This window comes from Apium graveolens, chromosome 7 (genome assembly GCF_009905375.1).
Source record: "Apium graveolens cultivar Ventura chromosome 7, ASM990537v1, whole genome shotgun sequence".
Lineage (NCBI taxonomy): Eukaryota > Viridiplantae > Streptophyta > Magnoliopsida > Apiales > Apiaceae > Apium > Apium graveolens.
The window spans coordinates 90,685,469-90,712,221 of NC_133653.1; positions in this window are offsets into that span (position 1 = coordinate 90,685,469).

Below are 26,753 nucleotides of genomic sequence, written 5' to 3' on the forward strand. Positions count from 1 at the left end.
CATTATTCACATAATACGTACACATAGGGCATGTAATTATATTATTCACATAACACATAATCACGTAATTCATGTAGCACATAAGTTGAATCGTCAAAAAATAGGTCTCGATATCTTTAGATTAAAAAAATCGGGTCAAAAAGTGTACTTTATCGATCAATAACCGACTCGGATGATTCATAAAACAAACACCCTTTTGATAGAAAAGAATTTAGGTCTCGAAAATATTTTTAATAGAAGCAAAATATTTTTCTGATTCTAGAGGTGTTCGTTTCGTATTAAACGGACGAACGGTTGATTTATTATGAATAAAATAAGAATTATTCAATTAATAATAATATTAATTGAATTTTAAATACCTTTATATAAATTTTAAAAGCTCAAAATGATTTTTAAATCATTATTCGGCTTAATTAAATGAATTAATCAATTTATTAAATCCATAAATAATTAATCAAAATAGATTATAAACAAATAAATCAAATTTTGATTTTTGAAAATAATAAAGAAAACAATTTTATCGAATTAAAATAATTTAGTTAATTATTTTAAGTAATTAAATAAATTAATTTTGAATTTTAAAATCAATTTGTAAAATAAATAATAGAATTTCTATTTATTTTAAAACAAAAAATCCAAAAACACTTTTTCAGAATTTGATTTGAGGGAAAACATGATTAAAACCGGGTATTTTCCGGGTTGGGATTCAGGTCAACCGGGTCGCGGACCGGGTCCTCAAGAACATGTCACCGGAAAGCTTCATTCCGGTAACAATGTCCGGCCACCGGACTTTTGCTCCGGCCACGACCACAGCCCCGAATAAGGGTCAAATCACCATCGCTTCGTTCGAGTTTTGATCCCAATCGATTCAAGGGAGCTTCCCAGGCACGATTCTAACGTCACAATACTCAAACAATCGCTATATCACGAGTTCCGATCAAGCCTCGAAGAAGTCCGGTGACTTCTCCGGCTAACACAAGATCTTAGTAGATTTTGAACTAAACACCACGATTCCGGGTACAAAATAAAGCCCATTGCCTCTATAATCTACTTGTATAATCAAAATCACCCAGCAATCAACCATAAATTCAGAAAATTAAATCAAAATATACATAAACCCATGAACTCGAATTATAACTTTTCAGAATCATTTGATGCATTCAAATATATGAATCGATTGTAAATTACATAAGGAAGCTTTTCCAACTATCCAAATCAATAAATAACCCTTGAGTCAAATTCCCCCAATTTTCAATTAAGAACATTCAACCCAAGAACCCTAATTTTAATTTTCAAAAATCAAACACCCGTTTCTATATGATGTGAAGCTCAAAATCAAACATATGATATACCAAAATGATCAGAAAATTATTTTTTATATGATTATGGCATCAAACCATATCAAAAATATCAAGAACAATTTTTCATATTTAAATTCATAATAAATTCGAATTAAAATAATTAGACAGAGAATTACCTGAGATTTCTGGGTTTGATTTTATGATTGATTATGATTCTATATTTCGAGAACTTCGTTTTGATATATTAAATGCTTGAATCGGAGTTCGGTAATGCATTCGTTCGTCCGTTTGATTCTCAAGAACGTATCATTTTTAGGGTTTTTCTCTGTAATTACTATATTTTTACTCGTTGTAAATGAATAAACGAATAAAATGAAATAAGAAATATGCTATTTATATTTACGGAATATTGGTTCATTCTGGATCATTTTGGATCGATAAATTAGTTGCTTAGCCGCTAAGTAACCGCGAAAACAATCCGATTTGATACCCGTATTGGATAGTTATCCAAACCGGGCTTTTTATAAAACACTTTATACGAAAATAATGTAATAATATTCCGTCTTTCGAGAATACGGGTTTCGTTGATTCACCGAAATGATTATCGTGTTGAAAATCTTGCGCCGCGCTGTGCACGGGTCAAACCGTAATCCGGATCGAAAAAGTCAAAACACAAAAAATGTTCGGAATTACCAGATTAGGTTAGGAAGGAGTTTTCGGAAGAGTTTCGGGTTGTAAAAACGTAAAAATGGTTGAAGTCGGACGATTCACGACTTTATAAAATAATTTTGTAATTATTTAGAAAATAATTAATAAATTCATAAATCATTATAAAATCACATAACACTCCAAAAATAACCAGAAAAATACCTTAATTATCTATATATTATTCTAGACATATTAAAATTAATATACTCACATTTTATTATATACAAACATCCAAATATTATTATCAATCATCAGATAATTTACCAAATATTCATATAATATTCACATAATAATCATTTATTGATACAAATAATTACAGGATATTTCTAGGACACAGCTGTGGTGAGGACAGTGGTGCATGAGAACCAAGCTATGTCCATGATGGTTAACTGCTCCATTCAAGGCTAACAGGTGGAGTTTTCTGAAAATGATGTGAATGTGGCTTTAGGTATTCCTACTGACAACTTGGTGGAGGTGCCTACTCAAGACGAATTGGTTGAATTCATGGAATTCATTAATTACAGTGAAATGATCAACCTAGCTAGTCTGAACAAAAAGAATTTGAGGAAGGAATGGTCAATCCTGTTTGACTCCATTCTGAGAGCTTTCACATGCAGAAAGACAAGGTAAGCTAATATTTCAAGTGTAGTCCAGAAGATGGTATGCTCCATGGCTCACAACAGACACATCAATGTGGGAATGTTGATTCTGCAGGAACTTAGCACAAGACTGACTATGCCTTTGTCTTCAAGAGATAAGGAAATTTTCTTTCCCAGGCTTATAATATCTACTTTAAACCATAAAGTTCAAGACATTCATTTACTTAATGGTATTGATAGAACACAAATAGGCAATTGTAAATAGGTGTCCAAAATTCTATTTGGTTCACTTACTACAAAGAACAAGGTAACTATAAGTCTTAGAATTACTCCATTTATGTTGGAGAGATTCAAGACTTACCCTTACCCTATGCCTGACATGAGGTCTACAATCACAACTAGTACGTACAGTAATGGCTCATGTACAATGGAAGAGAAAATACAGGAACACCAATATGGGCCTTCCCAAACTGAGACCTCTCTTTCTTTACCAATAGAAGCTAGGAAACCAACCACTTCATCCTCTCAAAAGGGTGAAGTGAGTAAAAAGAAGAGAAAGCAGGCAACCCTAACTATCATCAATGAGAGTGGTGAGGACCAAACACAAATAGAGTCTACCCTGGTCAAGAAACAAAAAAAGGCAAAAAAAAACTGGGTTGACCACTCTAGCCATCTCTGCATCCTCCCAAAAGGATGTAGTTGAAAAAGAGGGAATCAAATAGACTCTAGGGGCATCCTCTCAAAAGGGTGTCTCTATTTCAAAGAGCACTCTCCCTAGTGCACCTTATAAAGAGTTTGCACCATCATTTGAACACATTCAAGTGTATGAAAGTAGGAATAAGGATGGCACACACACTCAGAGCACATCTCTTGAAGCTCCCTCATCTATTTAGGGGGAGCTGCCAACACTCAGTTCTGAAATCTCAAATCATATTTCTAAAATTTCTTCTTAATACAGTGAGACATTTGAATCTGACTCTCAAGTGTTGCTAAAATCAAGTAACATGGTTCAAGAAACTATGATCACCACCCATGAACCACATTTAGTTGGTGATAGGCTACACTCTAGGGTAGACTGTGATGACACCAACACAAACACAAGGGTTTCATCAGTTTTTACTGTAGACCTTGTGGTAGTTACTCAAGCACCTTCATGTTCTAAACAATCCTCACAGATTGATAGGTTTGAGGGTAGTACTCCTGAGGGGGAGCTATCTAAATCCTCTCCAACTCAATTGAAGGTTCCTCATGTAGGGACAACTCTCCTCAAAACCCTAGCTGAAATTGCCTTAACAATTGAAGCTAGGAGTCCAATTGCCAATGAGCTTATTATAGGGGAGGCAAGTCAGGCACATTCAAGTGCTAGATCTTTGCAAGAAGATCAAGGGTTTGAGGCCATGATACATGAAAATAACCTGGTCAAATCCCCTCCAATTCAATTGGAGGTTCCCACAAGTGGTGAACAACACACTGTCATAACCACAGTTCCAACTGTGAGTCAAACTGTGGCATCTGTCACATGTAATGTTACTAAACCTCACCCATCTACCTCAACTCAAACATGCATACCTTCTACATTAAACCCTTCTCAACAGCCATCACACCTTATCTCTTAGTGGCTTCAAGATGCCCAAGCTCAACCCATTATAATGAATGACCTCATAGTTGATCAACTTTCTGGCCTTGCCAACATCACACAACAGCTTCTTACTACAGACATATCCAATCAGGACTATCAAGCTATCTTGCTTACAAAACAAGTGTTGAAGACCAATAGTAGAAAATTGTCAATGAAGTTGAACAAGATGGCAGTATGGATGTTTGGTTAGACAAGGACTTTAGCTTGAGCATGGATAAGGTCTTGGAAAGATTTAGAGAATAATATATCACAATATCGGGAAGCAATGCAAAGGCACTCAGTCCACATGAAGTCTATGATGCAGTGGCACAAGTCTACAAAGCTCAACTAAATGCTTTTCACCTCATGAGTAAAGCACTCCAACAGACTCTAGACAGCCATCACGATAAGATAAGAAGATTGATGAAGACTAGCTTGATGACCTTGTACCTACTCAAGTTCAGATCAAAGTCAAGTTTCAGACATTTGCTGACCAAATGGCAAGGTTTGACATGACTAGCATGGAGCAAAGCATCAAGAATCTTAAACAGTACTTTGTGGCTCTCTATGAAGTTGTCCAGAATCACATTACCAGTAACAATGACACTAGGGTCAAACTGGATCAACTTCATCAAGCTAGATATGAACCATCTGCTCTTTTAATGCAAGGGATCAAGGAAATAATTCAAGCTACTTTTGGTTCTCCTATCTCTATCTCTTCAAGCTCTTAAAACCCTCCTTCTACATCAACAAACCTCCAGATTCAATCTCTACAACATCAAGTTTCAACTATTCAAGCCTCCAATGACTCACTCACAGCTCAGGTTAATGCTCTCACTTCTCTAGTACAGAGTCAATAGAAGGACATCAGGACCCTGGTAGACTCTCATAAAATCTTCAAATGCATAAATTCAGTTTCTTTGGGAGCTATCATGGGTACCTTGAATGTTCCTTTACCTGCTCCTCCTGAAGTTGTGAGGCCGAAAATTCTAAATCCACTACTCCTGCCTGCCAACAAGACTAAGGGGGAAATAGAAGTTAGGAATAAATAGTCCAAGGAAGCTGGTAAATCTTCACAATCTCAAGAAGCTGGAAAATCTAGTACTCTCTCTGGTCAAAGTTCTATGCAATTGAAAGTCTCTCAAAGTGTCAGTAAAGACAGGCTCCAGAAAGCTGCATAAGGACCTTGTCAAGATAAGAAGTTCAATTAGCTATTGGCAGTTCTAAGAATCTCTATGGAAAATAACTACATTATTTACAAGAGAGCTTTGGCCAACAACATCAATTTCTTAAGAGTGGTAATAGTAAAGGTTGACAGTTTTTTGGAGAAGAGGATAGTAGCCAATGTCAATGACTATGGTTTGGACAGATATCTGCAGGTGTCTCTCTCAAATCTACAAAGAATGAGAGCATCTGAGTTGGATGAAATAATTGATAGAGTTAATCTAGTAATTTCAGAGGACACCCAATTGCTCAAAGAACTCAAGCAAGCTCAAATAACTGATTTTCCTGTAGCATATCTACATCCAAGAAAGGGGGTGGCATACATTTGTCCACAGACGAAACAATGCAGATACTTCACAGTACCCAAAAAATATGTAAGGGGGAATACAAGATTAATAATGATATTGGAGACTGATCTAAAGGGAAAGAACTTCAAAACAACTGAAGATGAGGAGATGATTAGGATGTTGGGGAGATATCTACATAATACAGATATCATGTTGCCAAACTTTCAATTCAACTTAAAAGATGACAAGGATGATGATTAGCAGAAGCATGATGAGAAAAAACCTTCTGGCTCAAATACAATTCACTATTTTAAAGCAACTGGCAGCAAAGTAGAAGATAAGAAGCAGGATGAAAAGAAGAGGGATGACAAGAAAAGGGGAAATGAAAGAAGAAGGAAGAAGAAGGAAGATGGTTAAGGCACCAAAAAAAATGTCCTATCAATCCAAATCCAACAAGCTCAATCCTCTAAGCATGCAAACTCAAACACTCAACTACCCTTAACCTCTAAGACATAACTTTTGTACAAACAAACTGCAAACACTCTACTTAAAATAGCAATCACCTCTAGCCAATCCACCCTAAAGAAAATCTCAAACCTACTCTCATTTAAGCCGCCAATCAAAACTCATTTCCAAACTGTTGAGAGAAAACCAAAGAAGCTGCAAGTTGAAGAAAGGGCTATCTGGAATTGCTTTACTCAGACTGATTTTCTACCTTTAAATTGGTGCATCACAGATGATGACTACTTTCAATAATTAGCAGAATAAATAATCAGAGTTTGGGTTGTATCATTGAGAGAAATCACAATCTACTACAAGATGACTCCTTCACTCTACTTGGAAGGGATTTAATGGACACACTTTCAACCATATAATTTAAGAGGGTGATTAGCTTAATGAAGGATAAGGACACAAGTACAAGGGCATGAAGGGCTGTAATGTGTGTATGGCAGAAATTATGAGATGAAAGAAGAGCAAAAGCAAAGGCTGAAAAGGAAAAAAGGGATAGGAAATATACAACAGAAAGTGCCATATTTGAACAAAGATAAAATAAGCTCAAGGCAAAGGGGATGAGTAGTATTTCTAAGGATGGACACTTTCTAAACATAAAGGTTGGCAGATTCTTGAGATTCAGAGTTCGTTACTTGAATGGTTATTCATTGGATGATTGGCTGAAGCTTTTGGAAGCTCTAAGAGGAACAGAAATCATAGAGAAACTTCAAGTGCTTGTAAATCTTAAGGACCTCATTAAAAAGGAATCAGGCTATGAAAATTTCTTGTGTTGAATGTGTTAGTGTAGGTGCCCTAGAGGCAATACATTATTCTTTTAAATCTTTATGTCAGTTGATCATTTAATAAATGTATTTATTATGACCTTAATTACTGCGATATTTTGTTAGCATAATAAATGTCCTTAGAATCATGATACACATTGTATAGTTTAAGTACATGACTTGAACTTGAGATTATATAATATATCATATTCTTAAAGGTCCCTAGTCGAGTATTATTATATAGGACAATAATAATACATAGATAGACTAGTATGTTGTTTGACAAGATAACCACATCTCATTGGTTATAAGTATGGGGATACTAAAGTCAATACATAGGTACATGTGAGAGTACATGGTACTGGACAGACCCACAGTGAGATTCTTCATGTTTAATAAAGTCATAAGAAACAATCACAGTGATAATGGTATAACGATCCTTTGACTTGAAATCATTATATTTCTATACGAGGATTAATATACTTTGACTACATTAAAAGTTACTTTTAATTGGGTGATGATAAAAGTGGACATCGGGTATATCATGAGTCGTATAAGAAATATGAATGATAGATAAAGGATTTAACCCTCCTATAATTAGGAGAGATATTATTGGCCTCTTGATTGAGTAAGATTATAAATAATGGTCATGCTCAAATAATGATTTGTCTTGATAATCAACTCATGGATCAAGTAAACCGGGATTAAAAGTTGAAGAGGATGACTAAATATATGCCTCGAGTTTAATCTATAATATGTATGGTTAAAAGGATTATATTACATGAAAAACATTAATCACGAAAGGTTTTATCTAATCACGATTTACTTATTGTTTAATTGGGTAACAATGATGTATTACTAGATACCACTCATTGTTTATAATTTTATTAGAGAATAAAATTATTGCCAATTAAATAATAGCCTATAGGGTCGCACAAATAGAGCACTTAATGGAATAGTTAATTTAAATTATGGATTTAAATTAATTGATGATTATTCAAATTTTATTATAATTAAGTAAGACTTAATTGAGATAATATAAATTCAAATTAAAAGGAATGTTTTTGCCCATAATAATTAAGTATGAATTAGTTATTAATTAAATAATAGAAATTCATTTTTATTATTTAATCCAATACCTACTAGGGTTGGGATTTGCTGTTATGGGCCTTTTTAATCAACCATTATAAATACATAATGATAGGTTAAAGAGGCTTGTACGTTTTTGAGAAAACCCTAGCAGCAAAGAGAGGCAGAGGCAATTCGGATCGTCAAGAAGGAGGCTAGTACATCCATTTCGTAGTCAAGTTCGTGAGACGTTCTTGGAGGTGCTCGTGTGGATACCATAGAGGTGTTTCTCCGAGAGGTAGACACAAAGCGTGATAGCTAGGATCTCCGTTGAGTTCGTGAAAGTTAAGCTCTTGAAAGGTATGATTCGTTATCTCCATAATCTGCCCAGAATTATACATGGATCCTGTTTTGGGTTTCGAAATTTTTGTTCTATTTACGTTTATCCGCTGCGTTTTATGCCTCAGAACCCAACAATGGCATCAGAGCTACGTGTATAAGGGGCTGATTTGGTTATGTGTTTACTGTATTTTTACAAGTATGCATGTGTGATGAGTCTGCCATGATAACAGTTATGTTATATGAGTTTGCCATGATAACAATTATGTTATATGAATGATATGATGAATCTGTTAATGATCTATATGATGATACTAGTATGTTTAAGATCTGCCATAACTCATATGTATGTGATTTCTTAAAATATGTATACTGATATATGTTTTTGGTAACTGGGATATGGATCGTATGTATACTGATACATGCTTTTGGAATAGTATTTTGATACATGTTTTGCTAGTATTCTGATACTTGATTTTGCAAAAATTTCCGCCATCGGGGGGCTCGCTACCCCCCGAACCCCCCCAGAGACTTCACCGCGGAGGTCGATCTACGTGTTTAGGGTTTCGTTTTTAATTTGTGCTTATGACATATGCTTTACTTATTTATTATTCTTGATTGGATCATGATAAGTGATAAATAGTATGTCATCTTTATATGATCTATCATGTTCTTTAATGGTTACTTGAGCATGGTGCATAGTTATGGCCTTAAGACCTTAGTTGTAATGGTTTATTCTTTTCGTTTGTAATAAATACGACTTGCATGTCGTTTTCTATTTGTAGTTGTTTTATCTCGAATGTAACTCGAGTTCTTTTGTAAGTTCATTAGTATAATTCGTAATGTAACATCCAAGAAGGACAAGGGAACAAGGAGGCATCCTATGGTGGCCAAGGAGACAATGGAAGCAATAGAGAAGACATATGTAATAGTTATTTTTACACAATAGATTTACCTTGATCTTTTCATTAGCCTGAAAAGATCACATAGGTTTGGGCCATAACTATTGCATGTTTACTTTACGCACTTTTCATATGATGTATAAATAGTATGTGTAGAGTAGAAAATGCATGTTTTAATTAGATTAATGATGCATGTATGTATCAGATACATCACCCATGCCATGCCTTTAAACAAGATAAAATCTGTAACGACTCAAGATTTAAAAATAACAAACGATCATGAGATTCTCGTGTTTATGAAACACGGAATAAAATACGAATTTTCTTTATTTCTGACATGGGGCGATTTTGTCAACAACGGGTTCATAGAACTTGTAAGGCTGTGGGTTTTAAGCGAGACCGATGTGACTCCTCTACTACTTGGAAATCAAACCATTGACGAGTATTGATTTGAAGTATTTTATTCAAGGAAAAATTGGGAATCTCTTTATGATGGGATCATGATCGTTCTAAATTAAAAATCCCTAAGTAAAAATATTAAGTTTTAATCAGATGATTTCCAATGAATGAACACTCATTGAATCCTAGATCGATAAGGGGAAGGGCTGTCAGTGGCAGGGGACTCCTATCTATCATGGTGAAATGCGACGAATATAAACGGTTATATTCGGATGTTGTATCATTGGGTCTAACTTAACTGAGTCATCATAATAAGGTGAATATAAACAGTTATATTCAACTATTATGAACTTAGAAGCATAGAGTTTGGTTAAAAATCTATTAGATAGATAAGATCAATTGTTGTTCACCAAATTATCCAAGAATTATATATGATATAATTGACAACTGTTGTCTACCTAAATAATCATGTTTTAAGGATACCAGTGGTTGACTTAGGACATGACGAAATATGGATCTTGGCTCACTAGAAAGATTTATGGGATATACTTTCCGAATTAATAGTTAGGGCTATTAATTTGATAAAAAATAGTGGGAGATATATTATGAATATATCATAATCATATGAACATAAAATTTTAACTCAGACAATCTAATGTTTATTTTGCGCTTTTATTATTGTAGATACTGAGTAATGGCAAACAACACAAACACACTATCCATACGTTCAGTCCTTGAGAAGGACAAGCTGACAGGAGGAAACAACTTCCTAGACTGGCAGAGCAATTTGAGGATTGTCCTCAGGCAGGAGCGCAAGCTTCATGTCATTGATATTCCTCCTTCAGGCCCCCTTCCTGAGGGTGCTACTGCTGATGAACGAGCAGCACGCACAAGGGATGAGAATGATGCAAATGATGTTGCATGTCTTATGTTGGCAACTATGAGTGCTGAGCTTCAAACACAGCATGTGCATATGGATGCATATACTATCAATGAGCACTTGCAAAGCATGTTTGCAAGCCAAACTCGTCAAGAAAGGTTCAACACGAGTAAGTCACTTTTTAATTATAGACAAGGGGCAAGTGAACCAGTTAGCCCACATGTTCTGAAGATGATTGGTTACATTGAGTACCTTGAAACTTTGGGTTTCCCGATTGGTCCGGAAACTAGTATTGACCTAATCATGAATTCTTTGAACAACAAATTCACTCGATTTGTTGTGAACTACAATATGAATGAATTTGACAAAACACCTACTGAATTGTTGCATATGTTGAAAACATACCAGACCAACATGAAGACAGCTGAACCTGCTCCCATACTGATGGTGGGAAATAAAGGTAAGGCCAAAGGGAAGGGCAAGTGGAAGGGTAAGAAGGAGATTGGATCTGATTCTACAACCAAGCCAAAATCAGGTCCCAAACAGGCTTAAAGCCTAAAGGTGGTATGGCCAAGGGTGAATGTGACTACTGTAAGAAAGCGGTCACTGGAAGAGAAACTCTCCAATTTACTTGGAGGATCTGAAGAAAATGAAAGCAGTTCATATTTATGGATCTGGTATTTATGTTATAGAAGTCAATTTGTCTATTTCTACATCTTGGGTATTTGATACTGGATGTGCTTCTCATATTTGTATAAATGTGCAGGGCCTGTAGAGAAGTAGGACTTTCGCTAAGGGAGAAGTGGACCTAAGAGTAGGCAATGGAGCAAAAGTTGTTGCTTTAGCTGTAGGGACTTATTATTTATTTATGCCCTCTGGGCTTGTTTTAGAACTAGAAGACTGTTTTTACGTGCCTGCGATTCGCAGAAACATTATTTCTGTTTCTTGTTTGGACAAGAAAGGTTTTTCGTTTACAATAAAGAACAACAGTTGCTCTTTTGCTTTGAATGATTTAACCTATGGTGTTGCGCATTTATTTAATGGTTTATATGTTCTTGATTTAGATAATCCTGTCTCTAATATAGAAAACAAATGACTTAAAATGAATGACTCAAATTAAACATACCTCTGGCATTGTCGTCTAGGCCATATAAATGAGAAACGCATATCCAAATTACATAAGGATGGATACTTGGATAAGTTTGATTTTGAATCATACCAAGAATGCGAATCGTGTGTGCTTGGTAAGATGACTAAAGCCCCTTTCACTGGTAAGGGTCAAAGGGCCACTAAACGTCTTGAGCTAATACATAGTGATGTATGTGGCCCAATGCGTGTAATGGCTAGAGGAGGCTACTACTACTTCATAACATTTACTGATGATTTCAGTAGATATGGATATGTATATCTTATGAAGAACAAATCCGATTCTTTTGAAAAATTTAAAGAATACAAGGTTGAAGTAGAGAAGCAAATTGGCGGATAAGCAAGTATTAAGATCTTACGATCCGATCGTGGGGGTGAATACTTAAGCACCGAATTTAGAGAGTATTTGAAAGAGTGTGGTATTATATCACAACTCACTCCGCCAGGAACACCTCAATGGAATGGAGTTTCAGAGAGGAGAAATTGCACCTTGTTGGATATGGTGCGATCGATGATGAGTCGTGCAGATCTTCCAATAAGTTTCTGGGGTTACGCTCTAGAAACAGCGGCTTTCACACTTAACCGTGTTCCTACTAAGAAGGTTCAAAAGACTCCATATGAGATATGGAAGGAGAAACGGTCAGGCATGAACTTTATGAAAGTTTGGGGATGTAAGGCGTTTGTGAAACGTCAATAATCTGACAAGCTTGGACCTAAATCCGAAGAGTGCATTTTTGTGGGATACCCTAATGAAACAAAGGCGTATTATTTTTATAGTCCTTCTGAGCAGAAAGTGTTTATTGCTCGAGATGCTGTCTTCATGGAAAGAGATTTTGTTTCCAAAAGAAATAGTGGGAGAACTATAGATCTCGATGAAGATCTATAACCGCAAAATAGCATTGAACTTGAAGTGGAACATGAGCAGCATAATGATAATGCTCAACAAACACAGGTTGTTCGTAGATCTGGTAGATTTTGCCATGAGCCAGAGAGATATGGATTTCTCATGACTCAGTGTGGTGATTTGATGCTCATAGATGAAGATGAGCCTCTCACATACCAAGATGCTATGAACAGTCCAGACCCTAAGAGATGGCTTGAAGCCATGAAATCCGAGATAGATTCCATGTACGAAAACCAAGTATGGACTTTGGTTGATCCACCTGAAGGGGTAAAACCCATAGGGTGCAAATGGGTTTTTAAGAAGAAAAAGGGCATGGATGGAAATGTTCCGACCTATAAAGCTAGGCTGGTTGCAAAAGGTTTCAAACAAATTCATGGTATTGACTATGATGAAAATTTCTCAACAGTGGCTATGGTCAAGTCTATAAGGATTTTACTTGCCATTGCAGCATTCCATGATTATGAAATCTGACAAATGGATGTCAAAACAGCCTTCCTTAATGGAAGCCTTGAAGAGGATGTGTACATGACACAACCTGAGGGTTTTGTCGATCCAAGGAATGCTGGCAAGGTATGTAAATTGCGTCAATCCATTTATGGATTGAAGCAATCCTCTAGGAGATGGAATATCCGTTTTGATGAAATAGTCACAGAGTATGGCTTTGTTCAAAACGAAGATGAACCATGTGTTTACAAGAAGGTTAGTGGGAGCTATGTGGTATTCATAGTACTATATGTTGATGATATACAACTAATGGGGAATGACATACCTTCTCTAAAGGCTGTTAAGACTTGGTTAGGGAGCAATTTCTCCATAAAAGACTTAGGAGAGGTATCCTACATTCTAGGAATGAGGATCTATAGAGAAAGATCTAGAAGGATGATCGGTCTAAGTCAGAGCACATACATTGATAAGGTTTTGCATCATTTTGGAATGGAAAATGCAAAAAAGGGATATGTCCCCGTGTCTCAAGGGATAACGATCTCTAAGGACCAGTGTCCGAAATCATTGGATGAGAAGGACCACATGAATAAAGTTCCATATGCTTCAGCAATTGGATCTATCATGTATGCAATGGTATGTACGCGCCCAGATGTCTCGTATGCTTTGAGCATGACGAGCGGATACCAGTCTAATCCGGGTGAAGGTCACTGGACGGCAGTCAAGAATATTCTTAAGTACCTGAAAAGAACTAAAGATTCATTCTTGGTGTATGGAGGAGAAGAGAAACTCGTTGTAAAAGGTTATACCGATGCAAGTTTCCAAACAGACAGAGATGATACTGTATCACAGTCTGGTTTTGTGTTTTGTCTAAACGGAGGTGCTGTAAGCTGGAAGAGTTCAAAGAAAGAAACAGTAGCTGATTCTACAATGGAGGCTGAGTACATTGTAGCTTGTGAAGCAGCTAAGGAGGCCGTTTGGATTTGAAAGTTCATTTCTGATTTGGGAGTGGTTCTATCTATCGCAGATCCCATTGATCTATACTGTGATAATAATGGAGCCATTGCACAGGATAAAGAACCTAGATCACACTCCCGGGCTAAACATATACTCAGGAGATTTCACCTTATTCGAGAGATTAATGAAAGGGGTGATATACACATATGTAAAGTGCACACAAATGATAACATTGCAGACCCACTGACCAAAGGCTTTTCGCAGCAAAAGCATGATGGTTACACTAGTTCCATAGGTATTAGATATATGGGTGATTGGCTCTAGTGCCAGTGTGAGATTGTTAGTGTAGGTGCCCTAGAGGCAATACATTATTCTTTTAAATCTTTATGTCAGTTGATCATTTAATAAATGTATTTATTATGACCTTAATTACTGCGATATTTTGTTAGCATAATAAATGTCCTTAGAATCATGATACACATTGTATAGTTTAAGTACATGACTTGAACTTGAGATTATATAATATATCATATTCTTAAAGGTCCCTAGTCGAGTATTATTATATAGGACAATAATAATACACAGATAGACTAGTATGTTGTTTGACAAGATAACCACATCTCATTGGTTATAAGTATGGGGATACTAAAGTCAATACATAGGTACATGTGACAGTACATGGTACTGGACAGACCCACAGTGAGATTCTTCATGTTTAATAAAGTCATAAGAAAGACTCATAGTGGTAATGGTGTAACGATCCTTTGACTTGAAATCATTATATTTCTATACGAGGATTAATATACTTTGACTACATTAAAAGTTACTTTTAATCGGGTGATGATAAAAGTGGACATCGGGTATATCATGAGTTGTATGAGAAATATGAATGATAGATAAAGGATTTAACCCTCCTATAATTATGAGAGATATTATTGGCCTCTTGATTGAGTGAGATTATAAAAGCATGGCCATGCTCAAATAATGATTTGTCTTGATGATCTACTCATGGATCAAGTAAACTCGGATTAAATGTTGAAGAGGATGACTAAATATATGCCTCGAGTTTAATCTATAATATGTATGGTTAAAGGGATTATATTACACGAAAAACATTAATCACAGAAGGTGTTATCTAATCACGATTTAATTATTGTTTAATTGGGTAACAGTGATGTATTACTAGATACCACTAATTGTTTATAATTTTATTAGAGAATAAAATTATTGCCAATTAAATGATAGCCTATAGGGTCGCATAAATAGAGCACTTAATGGAATAGTTAATTTAAATTATGGATTTAAATTAATTGATGATTATTCAAAATTTATTATAATTAAGTAAGACTTAGTTGAGATAATATAAATTCGAATTAAAAGGAATGTTTTGCCCATAATAATTAAGTATGTATTAGTTACATAGAAATTCGTTTTTATATTTAATCCAATACCTACTAGGGTTGGGCTTTGCTGTTATGGGCCTTTTTAATCAGCCATTATAAATACATAATGATAGGTTAAAGAGGCTTATACATTTTTGAGAAAACCCTAGCAGCAAAGAGAGGCAGAGGCAATTCGGATCATCAAGAAGGAGGCTCGTACATCCATTCCGTAGTCAAGTTCGTGAGACGTTCTTGGAGGTGCTCGTGTGGATACCATAGAGGTGTTTCTCCGAGAGGTAGACACAAAGCGTGATAGCTAGGATCTCCTTTGAGTTCGTGAAAGTTAAGCTCTTGAAAGGTATGATTCGTTATCTCCATAATCTGCCCATAATTATACATGGATCCTGTTTTGGGTTTCAAATTTTTTGTTTTATTTACGTTTATCCGCTGCGTTTTATGCCTCAGAACCCAACATAATGTACTTATTAAACTCATGTAATAACTCAATGTATAAAAGTTGTATTTGTGATTTGTCAATTTTATGTAAACTTTTATTGTATTATTGTAACTTGGGGTTAGTCTTGTTACCAGGCATGAATTTGTGATAAGCAGTCTTCTCACAAATTGGGGGAGATTGTTGTGCAAGACATGTCTGTATTATAAAAAGACTAAGTCACATTGACAACCCTAAAATTTAGTTGTATGATAGTCTTAATCTATATTTTGTATTATATTACTTGAGTCTATAAAAATGTTAAAGATCATACTGGAGTATTTTTTCTGTGAAAAGTCTCAAGCGTAAGAATAAACTCCGGAAGAAGATCAACAATATCATGCCTCGGAGAAAAGGTGATGAAGTTTGGAGTTGAATAAATTTGTTTTAAGAAAAATGTATTAAGTTAAGATATCTACAAGTCACAGATCAAGTCATATATAGAAGTCATTCGAGAACTCCAGAATGACTTATCGAGAAGTCCAAAATAGATTATAGAGAAGTCTTAGAGATATCGACAAGTCAAAATGAAGATGTGAAGATTGGAGATATCGACAAGTCAAAGACACTTATAGAGAACTCAGAGACCTCGCCAAGCTAAATTCATTTATAGAGAACTCAGAGACCTTGACAAGTCAAAACACTTATAGAGAACTCAAAGATCTCGATAAGCCTTTATACTTATCGAGATGTTAGTTCTCTATGTAACAAACTGGAGATCTCGATATGAACCTCAAGTACTGAATGCAGAAAAGTTAAAGATTCAAGAATATTAATAAATAAACGATCTAATCACTTAGATTGAAAAGCCTACAAAAGCATCTTGAATAGTGCAAGATCAAGGGCCAAGATTAACTGACAAAGAAAGGTCACAGACCTACAATATTTGCAAGGATTCACTAAGACAGAAATGGAAAGATTTAAAGATACCTTAAAGTAGGGTTTTGTTAGTCCCTTAACAATATAGCAAGAATTACAGAAGGGGGGTTGAATGGAATTCTTGAACCTTTTTCTTGAAATAAAAATGTTCAACTCGATTATGGATATATTTGTTTTGATTAGCACACTGCGGAATGTAAACTTGAATGAATCAAAACATAAGTAATTAGAAACAAGAGTCTTTAAAAACTTTCTGGTGGATTTAAATAATTCCACCAGAGATATATATAATATATCGAGAGGACTCTGTGTGCAGAAATGCTCACAGCTGCTTACAAAATAGAACTGCTGAGAATACAGGAAATGCTAAAGATTGTGCTTACAAAGATTTCTCTGTTTTTTATGTTTCTCAGCTATCTCAGTTATTTTTCTATTTACTACTCTGTTGGTTTATATATTACCAAGATTACAAAGTCAAAAGAACTGAACAAGTATAAAATCTAACAGTCTTGATCTTTGCTGTTTTTCATCCTCTATTACCCAGTTAATGGGCTTCCACAGTGTGTTTGTATCCAACTCGACGGCTGTGTGTCAGCTTTCACTGTTCAACTGATGTTTGAATCTTGATATGATCATCTGTCGACTTTCAGATCATCCGTCGATGACTTGATTGATCATCCGTCGACTGCTATGTTAAACATCCGTTGATAGTCATTTGATCATCCGTCGAAGGCTTTGTTGATCATCCGTCGGTAGCTATTTTTGCACTTGACTTCATTTCACTTATCCAGAATTACAAGACATTGCTTATGTACAATTAATTAACCTATTCTGCATATCTAGTTAAAGTCAACATGACTTATATGCTACTCCAGATTCTATACAAAGGTGCATACAACACTGTGCTACAACCTTATTATTACATAAGCTACTCACTGGATGGATAATAAGTTAATTATCCGTCGGGTCTATAATGAGTTATCCGTCGGGACTATAATTCTTATCCGTCAAGAGATACATAATTTCACTAAGTAAAATCTACTTTGACATTTTGTTTAAGTGATCATCAAGTACACAACATATTCACAACAATCTCCCCCAATTTATGTGTACTGGAATTGTAGCCATAAATTAAGAGACACTTGATGATTACAAAACATCCTAAACATATATCTTTAGAGATAAGTAGATAAAACTGAAAGTGCTTAAAATTAAACAAAATGTACAAGGTTTGGCTCACAGTCAATTCAAGATGCTCCTCTAGTCTGAGCAGAATTTTCTAGTTTCTTGAAGGTCTGGATCTTCTTCCAAGCTTTCTGTTGTTTTCTTCAATTTGATTCTGGAGCTGCCTGTGGAATTCTAATGCATCAGATTCTGAGAGATCTAACATTTCTTGCATCTCCAAGAGAGTCTCATTGCTAGATATACTCAATTGGTCTTCTAATCTGAAGAATCTTCTCATACCCTTGTCATCCATAAATTCCATCAGCTAGTAGGGCCTTAGATGCACTATTCTCCCTGTGTATGGGATGATAAGAGTCTTGGGAAGTGCATCTTTGGCTCTAACACTCCTTAGCTCTTCAATCTTCTTCAATACTAATCTTCTTGCAGTTACATTGAACCCAAAGTTTTTCTTGAAGGATGAATAGACTTTGATCAACACAGCTTGGCTTTCTTGAAGTATCCTGTGAAGAGGCCACTGAATCTCCCTTCCTCCTTTGTACTTGAACACCAACCTTTCAGGTAGGTTTCTGTATGCATCAATTGCGCTTACCTCATCCAGCTCCTCCAGATAAAGGTTTAGATCTGAGAATTCTTTGATGTCACATAAGTACAAGTAGTCTCCCCTGTTGACCTTGGGTTGAGCTTTGACTACTGACTTGGATTTGAGAGGTGCCAACTTCACTTTCTTGACTGCCCTTGACTTTGTCCTTCTTGGCTTAGTAAGAATTGGCAAGTTGAAGTCAGGAATTGGTAATTGTCCCACTCTATTGGCTCATCCTTTGGCATAATAGGCTTTCCATGTATATTCTTGTAGGGGTCCACCACCCTTATATCTTCAAATACCACAGAGGGCTTTGATGATTGAGTTTTAGCTTGAGTGGATTTCTTAGGAAATTGATCTTCCAATTCCTTGTCAACAACATCCAATTTCCTTTTTGTTCTTTTAGCCAGTTCTTTCTTTCTTGGGGATTTCTTCTGTTCTTCAATCTTCTTCTTTGATTCAGTAGCTTAAGATGATTGAGAGGGAATTTGTTGAGTAGAATTCACAGCCTGTAGCTTGGCCAAGATAGCAAACTGTTCTTTCTTTTGTTTAGACTTCTTTGCATCTAGAGCAGCTTGCCTCTTTTCCTGCTTCAATATGGTTTTTTCTTCTTTCTTTGCATGAGCAAATTGTGGATGTGCTACCACACAAATTTCCTTCCCATTTCTGAATATCTTTGCAATTCTCTTTCTTGAGGCTGAATCAGCTGGATCTTTGTAGAAGACAATAGATCTTGACAGAAGCTTCTTTTCAGCAGGCTTGGGTGTCTCATACACAGTATCTATAGGGTTCTTCAAAGATGACTTTGGATAGTTTGCCCTTGGTTTAAGAATTATCTCAGCCTTTGTAGTCTTGATGCAGGAAGATTGTCCTTTCTCCAGATAGTTCATGCTCATCTCATTCACACTGATTGGCTTGACATGAGAGTGATGGATGGCTGACTGAGCTGGTTCCTTGACTAATTCAAACTTTTTTTGTATGTCCTCATCAATCTTTTTCCAGTTGATCAGAGTCAACTTTCCTTTATCAGCATCTTTCAAATTTTCTGCTGCTGCATTGATAAGGTCTATACCATCTGCAACTGGTGGCTTGGAGATAGTAATTGAAGGTACAATTACTTTGCTGATTTGAACTAGAAGTTTCTCCCCCTCAGTTGGTCCTTTCTCCCCCTTACTTGATTCTCTCTCCCCTTTTTGTTATCATCAAGTGGAGGAGTTAGGCCTTGTGCTTTAGCCAGTTGCATAAGAAGATTTGTCTGAGTCTGTTGATTTTGAAGAAGTAGAGCCACTGAATTCTCAATAACTTGAACTCTGTTCTCCAGCTTGGCTATCTTCTTGTCAGAATCTGATTCTCTCCTTAATCTCAGTAATAGATCTTGCATGGTACCATATGGCATTAGTGAATCCAGCTTCTCAGAGTTATAGGTCTTCAAGTCAGCTATATCCCTTTTCAATTCATCCACACTGAGATTCTGTCTTAAGTGCTGGATCTTCATTAGATGTAGAGAGTCCAGGTGAGCTTGAAGAACAGCCTTGGTACCAGCATCTGAAGTTTCCTGAAGGGCCTGTTGAATAGCTATTACTTGTTTGACCAAAGACACCTCAAATTGTCCTGGTGTAGATTCCTTTGCCCATGCCCATTCAGGTAAACTTAAAGCAGAACTTGGGCCTTCAGCTCCCCCTAAGTTCATGCTTCCATTCAAAGAACCAGAGTCATCATCATCAGAATTTACTCCAAATTCTTCAGATGGCTCTCCAGCTTGAGAAGGCATTCTATTCACAGCAGCTTTATCTCTTTGAAGAGATTATGTGGTGTGCACTAAATTCAAAGTCTGCTCTGCCTCTATATTGCCCTGAGCAGCAAACAATTGTTAGGCTGAAATAGGGTGAGTAAAAGTGTCAGCATCCAAGGAAATGTTATCAATTACAGCTTTGTAATGTTGCTTAAATTGTCTTTCCTTTTCAGCATCATCCACAATCATTGACTCGCTAGCAATGGCTGGTTCCATCCTTATTTCTCCAGTACCTGCCTTTCTCTCATATTCTCTCTTTTGTTACATCAGGGTCTCACCCTGGCTCCCCACCCTCACACCCTCACCTTCACCTACTAAGGTGGGACTCCTCTCACTCACTTTTGCCAATCCTAAATGAATGGATTGCTAAGATTCACTCTTTTCCTCTCCTTTTGCCTGGGAGCAACCCAGCCTCTCACTCAATGCACTCTCCTCTCTCAGTCCTAAGAGTGATTGTATTACCACTAAATCTTGTGCACTTGAAATTATTGAAGTTTGAAGTTGTGCAGAGACACTCGACGGATAAGTGATATCCGTCGGGTGAGTGGTAAAGCTATCAGACGGATAACTGCTGTTAAGCTTATCCGTCGGGATACAATCACTACTCGACGGATGAGCAATATCCATCCAGAGAGTAGAAATGAATGAGGTGGGAAGAGAAACTATTGTTGACTCTGTGTTGATTGAAGTTATTTGAGGCACAAATGTCACAATAGAATCTGAAAGAATTGGCAAGTGAGCCAACAAATCATCTAAAAGATGATGCTCACTTGCACTAGATTTTGGCTTCCCCATCAGAGTTAAAGAATGGGAATCAGGAATTGAAGTGTTTATCATGTCCACTTCCAGTGAGTTAGTTGGTGAGTATTGTGTTTCAGTGGCTTCTATAATGAGAGATTTTGGCTGTGACTCCACATTTATTGGAGCCACATCAATCTGAATTTGAGAAGGTGCAGGGACTGTGTCTTTAACACCAGTTTGCACTAAGTGTGTGCCCTGTGCATCCCCAGTTGTCTTGGATTTCTTCTTTCTAGTGTAAGTTTGGGGTGAGCTTGTGTCCCTAACCCTCTTGGCCTGTGCTCTTGGATGAGAGCTTTGTTCAATAGCCACATCCTTTTGGGAGGATGCAGCTAGAAGTGAGCTTTTGTCCTTTTTAAGCACTGCAGTTTGTTGGGAAACTGCAGTGTGGCTAGGCTGGGATTCACTCAACTCTACAACCTTATCCTTGGGGTTTCTTTGATGTTCACCCCTTCCCTCACCTACCTTACCCTCCTTCACACTCCCCTCTTTGGCTTTGGTAGATTTTTCAACTGGTACCTTTTGAAAGATACCAGAGGGGGTTTTCTTTGATTTGGATTTAGAAATTGCAGTTGTTTTAGCAGCTTTGGTAGGCAACTGTTTGGTCATTGTCAAAAGGTACCAAATCAAATTGTAAAATTTCTTTGATGTTCACCCCTTCCCTCACCTACCTTACCCTCCTTCACACTCCCCTCTTTGGCTTTGGTACCTTTTTCAACTGTTTGGTCCTCTTTGGTAAAATTTATCTGTAACTAGCATGTATAGCATGTTAAGCATGGAAATGTTCACAGAATCAAAATTACTGATTTTTCCAGAAAAGACTTTAGTTACAACATCACACATGTAACTCCATTCCTTCCTAAGACCTAGTCTCCTAATGTCACTTAGTTTTGTAGTAGGAAGTGCATAATGAATGGAATTGAGCATATTGACAATATCAGTGTCAGTGTGTGATGCAGTTACATTATCATCAGGAATCTTGAAACATGCTTTTATTACATCACTATTGATACAAAATTCATTACCTTTGATGTTCAGAGTGATGGTTTTGTCAGTAGAGTTGTAGATTGTTGTTGTCCACATCTCTTAAACAACTTCACAATAAATTGTGGGTGATTCCAGCATGGCAAAACTTAACTTGTAGTTCTTCACGAAGTTCATCATCTTATGATAGTCTTCTGATTACTGAATACCCTTATTGACCAAAGCAGTGAAGTTGTTCTTCTCATATATGAACCCAGTCTGTGACATGATCTTTACTACGGGTGCCATTGTTAGAGAAGAAAAGCTTGAAGAGAAAGAGGATTTTTGCTTGAGAGAGAATGAAATAACACAGTTGAATTTGAGAATGATAAAAGAAAATGATTAGAATGAAATAAGCTTTTATACTTTACTCAAAATCAACGGATAAAAATAATAAAGAGAAGTAAATTACCCAATAGAAATTTCCTAAAATAGCCGTTTTAGAAATAAACTGTAAAAATTCCACTCATTATCCGCCGTGTAATGCTTACAAACTGTAAGTATACTCGATGGATAATGTTCAGTGAATTAACGATTAAGATTTAGACACTTCGACGGATGAGGATAAACTGTTATCCGTCGAATTTGAAAAGATTCTAGAAAAAATAATTGATTTTTATTTACAATTTGTATATCGACGGATGACTCAACTCGATGGATAATGGTCATTTGTCGAGATGCAAATTTTGACTTAGCCAAAATTTCATCCAAGACTAAAAATGCAAAATAGTTCAAATAAATTCAAGAGTAATTAAGCATACCTAACTCACTTACCAACCTAGAAAAGGTGGATTCATCCAGTGGCTTGGTAAAAATATCTACAAGTTGCTTCTCACTTGGAACAAAATATAACTCTACAGTACCGTTCATTACATATTCCCTTATGAAATGTACTTGATGTCTATATGCTTTGTCCTTGAATGTTGCACTGGATTTTTAGTGATGACAATTGCATTTGTGTTGTCACAGAAAATAGGAATCCTTTCAACTTGCAAACCATAGTCTAGCAATTGATTTTTCATCCATAAAATCTGTGCACAGCAACTGCCAGCAGCAATATATTCAGCTTCAGCTGTAGAAGTAGAAACTGAATTTTGCTTTTTACTGAACCAGGACACAAGCTTGTCTCCTAAAATTTGACAGGTTCCTGTTGTGCTTTTTCTATCAATTCTGCAACCTGCATAATCTGCATCTGAATAACCAGTTAAATCAAAACCAGAATCTCTAGGATACTTTGAGATATCTGAAAATTCTCTTAATAGCTATCAAGTGAGACTCTCTAGGATCAGCCTGAAATCTAGCACATAAATATGTAGCAAACATTATATCTGGCCTAGTAGCTGTTAAGTACAGAAATGAGCCAACCATGCCTCTATAACTTGAAATATCCACAGACTTTTCATTAGTGTTTAGTTCAAGCTTAGTTGCAGTGGCCATGGGAGTTTTTGCAGATGTGCAATCCATTAGATCAAACTTCTTTAAAAGATCAAAAATATATTTAGTTTGACTAATGAATATTCCATCACTAACTTGCTTAACTTGTAAACCAAGAAAGTAAGTTAGTTCTCCCATCATACCCATTTCATATTTTCTTTGCATCAATTTGGCAAACTTTTTACAAAGTTTCTCATCTGTAGAGCCAAAAATAATATCATCTACATAAATTTGAACAAGTATGCTAGAGCCATTATCATTTCTGAAAAATAAAGTTTTATCTACAGTACCTCTTGTGAAGTGATTTTTCAAAAGGAACTTTGATAAAGTGTCATACCAGGCTCTAGGTGCTTGCTTCAGTCCATAAAGTGCTTTCAGTAGATAATACACATACTCTGGGAAATTTGGATCTTCAAAGCCAGGAGATTGACTTACATACACTTCTTCCTCCAAATCTCCATTCAGAAATGCACTTTTGACATCCATTTAATAGACCTTCAAATTGGCATGGGCTGCATAGGCTAAGAAGATTCTGATGGCTTCAAGTCTTGCAACAGGAGCAAATGTTTCATCAAAATCTATCCCTTCTTGCTGACAATAGCCTTTAGCAACCAATCTTGTTTTGTTCCTTACTACTATGCCATTTTCATCCATCTTGTTTCTGAATACCCATTTGGTGTCTATTGGATTCTTTCCTGTAGGCTTGGGTACCAGCTTCCATACTTTATTCCTTTCAAATTGGTTTAGCTCCTCCTGCATAGCTAAAATCCAATCAGGATCTAACAAGGCTTCTTCTACCTTCTTTGGTTCTTCCTTAGATAGGAAGTTGCTGTATAGACATTCTTCTTGAGTTGCTCTCCTGGTTTGAACTCTGGAAGAAACATCACCAATAATCAGTTCAAAGGGGTGATCTTTTGTCCATTTTCTTGGTTGAGGTAGATTAGCCCTAGATGAAGAGACCTCAATGTTGTCTTGATGTATGATTGAGTTTTGATTGCTAGAAACTCCCCCTGAGTTTGTGGATCTTTGATTTGAGATAGGGGTACTTTCTATGGGTGATCTGCCTTGACTTCCTGCTCCTTTTGATAACCCGACGGATGGTGAATTTTGAGTACCGACGGATGAGGCAGGTTGCCTTCCGACGGATAATACAGATTGCCTTCCGACGGATGAAGCATTATGTAACTCGACGGATGTTGAGTTTTGTGCTTCATTTGTGGTAGATTTGTCTGTATTATCCTTAGACACTGTTTCTTGATCACTCTCATCATCACTTTCATCACTGACCATCTCAACATTGTCGAATTTGAGGCTTTCATGGTAATCTCCATCTTTTAGTCCTTCAATCTTTTTATCATCAAACACAACATGTATAGATTCAACAACAATGTTGGTTCTTAGATTGTAGACTCTATATGCTTTACCAATAGCATATCCAACAAAAATTCCTTCATCTGCTTTAGCATCAAACTTCCCATTTTGATCAGTTTGATTTCTCAGAATATAGCATTTACAGCCAAAGACATGAAGAAAGTTTAGAGTTGGCTTCTTGTTCTTGAACAATTGATAAGGTGTCATGCATCTTGCTTGATTAATCAGAGAGATGTTCTGAGTGTAGCATGCAGTGTTTACAGCTTCAGCCCAGAAATAAGTTGGTAATTTTGATTCTTCAAGCATTGTCCTTGCAGCTTCAATAAGAGATCTATTCTTTCTTTCCACTACTCCATTCTGTTGTGGAGTCCTTGCTGCTGAAAACTCATGCAAGATCCCATTTTCCTCACAAAATACTCTCATGACATAGTTCTTGAACTCAGTTCCATTGTCACTCCTGATTCTTCTAACTTTGAAATCAGGATGATTGTTAACTTGCCGTATGTGATTGATGATGATTTCACTAGCCTCATCTTTGGACTTTAGGAAATAGGTCCAAGAGAACTTTGAGAAATCATCTACAATTACTAGGCAAAATCTTTTCTTTGAAATTGACAATACATTGACTTGTCCAAACAAATCCATGTGAAGCAGTTGCAGAGGCTCTTCAATTGCTGAATCAAGTTTCTTCCTGAATGATGCTTTAATCTGCTTCCCTTTTTGGCAGGCATCACACAGTCCATCCTTTGTAAACTCCACCAGAGGAATGCCTCTAACTAGCTCTTTCTTTACCAGCTCATTCATGGTCTTGAAGTTCAAATGGGATAGCTTCTTGTGCCATAGCCAACTTTCATCTTGACTTGCTTTACTAAGAAGACAAGTTACAGATTCTGCTTTAGTTGAGTTGAAGTCAGCTAGGTACACATTTCCTCTTCTCACACCAGTGAGAACCACTTTGTTGTTTTGATTATTAATCACAACACAGGTTTCTTTGTTGAAGGTTACTGAGTTGCCTTTGTCACAAAGCTGGCTGATACTCAACAGATTGTGTTTGAGACCATCCACTAAGGCAACCTCTTCAATGATGACATTGTCCTTTGAAATAAAGCCATATCCCACAGTATAACCTTTGCTGTCATCTCCAAAAGTGATACTTGGGCCAGCTCTCTCTTCAAACTCTGTGAGCAGGGTAGAATCACCAGTCATGTGTCTTGAACAACCACTATCCAAGTACCAAAGATTCCTTCTGTTTCCCTGCACACATCAAAATCAAATCAAATTGATTTTGGCACCCAAGTTTCCTTGGGTCCTGCCTTGTTAGCTTTCTTCTTCTGTTTCTTAGGTCTTAACTCATTTGACTTAGGAATTTCAGATTCTTCCTTAGTCATTTGGGTTGGGCCTTTGAAACCACTAGATGCAACAGAATTATCATGCATGTTATGGCTAACAAGAAATGGCATGCTTGGTGTAAACATGTTATTCCAGTAAGGCATGCTAAATGGCATTTGAGTCATATTGTATGCAGCATAATATGGATTAGGTGCAAATGGCATATTAGCAAACTGTGCATTCATGTTCTGTGTAGGCATAGCATTAACAGGCATGGGAGGCATGGCGTTCATGTTAGAGAATTGAGGCTGAACAGACATGGGAGTAGGCATGGCAGATTTGCAATTAATAGATAAATGATTTACACTTCCACACTTGACAGAGATTTTTCTAGGAGCATATTTGTCAGGTGTGTAGTTATTGTGTTTGTTAATCCCTAC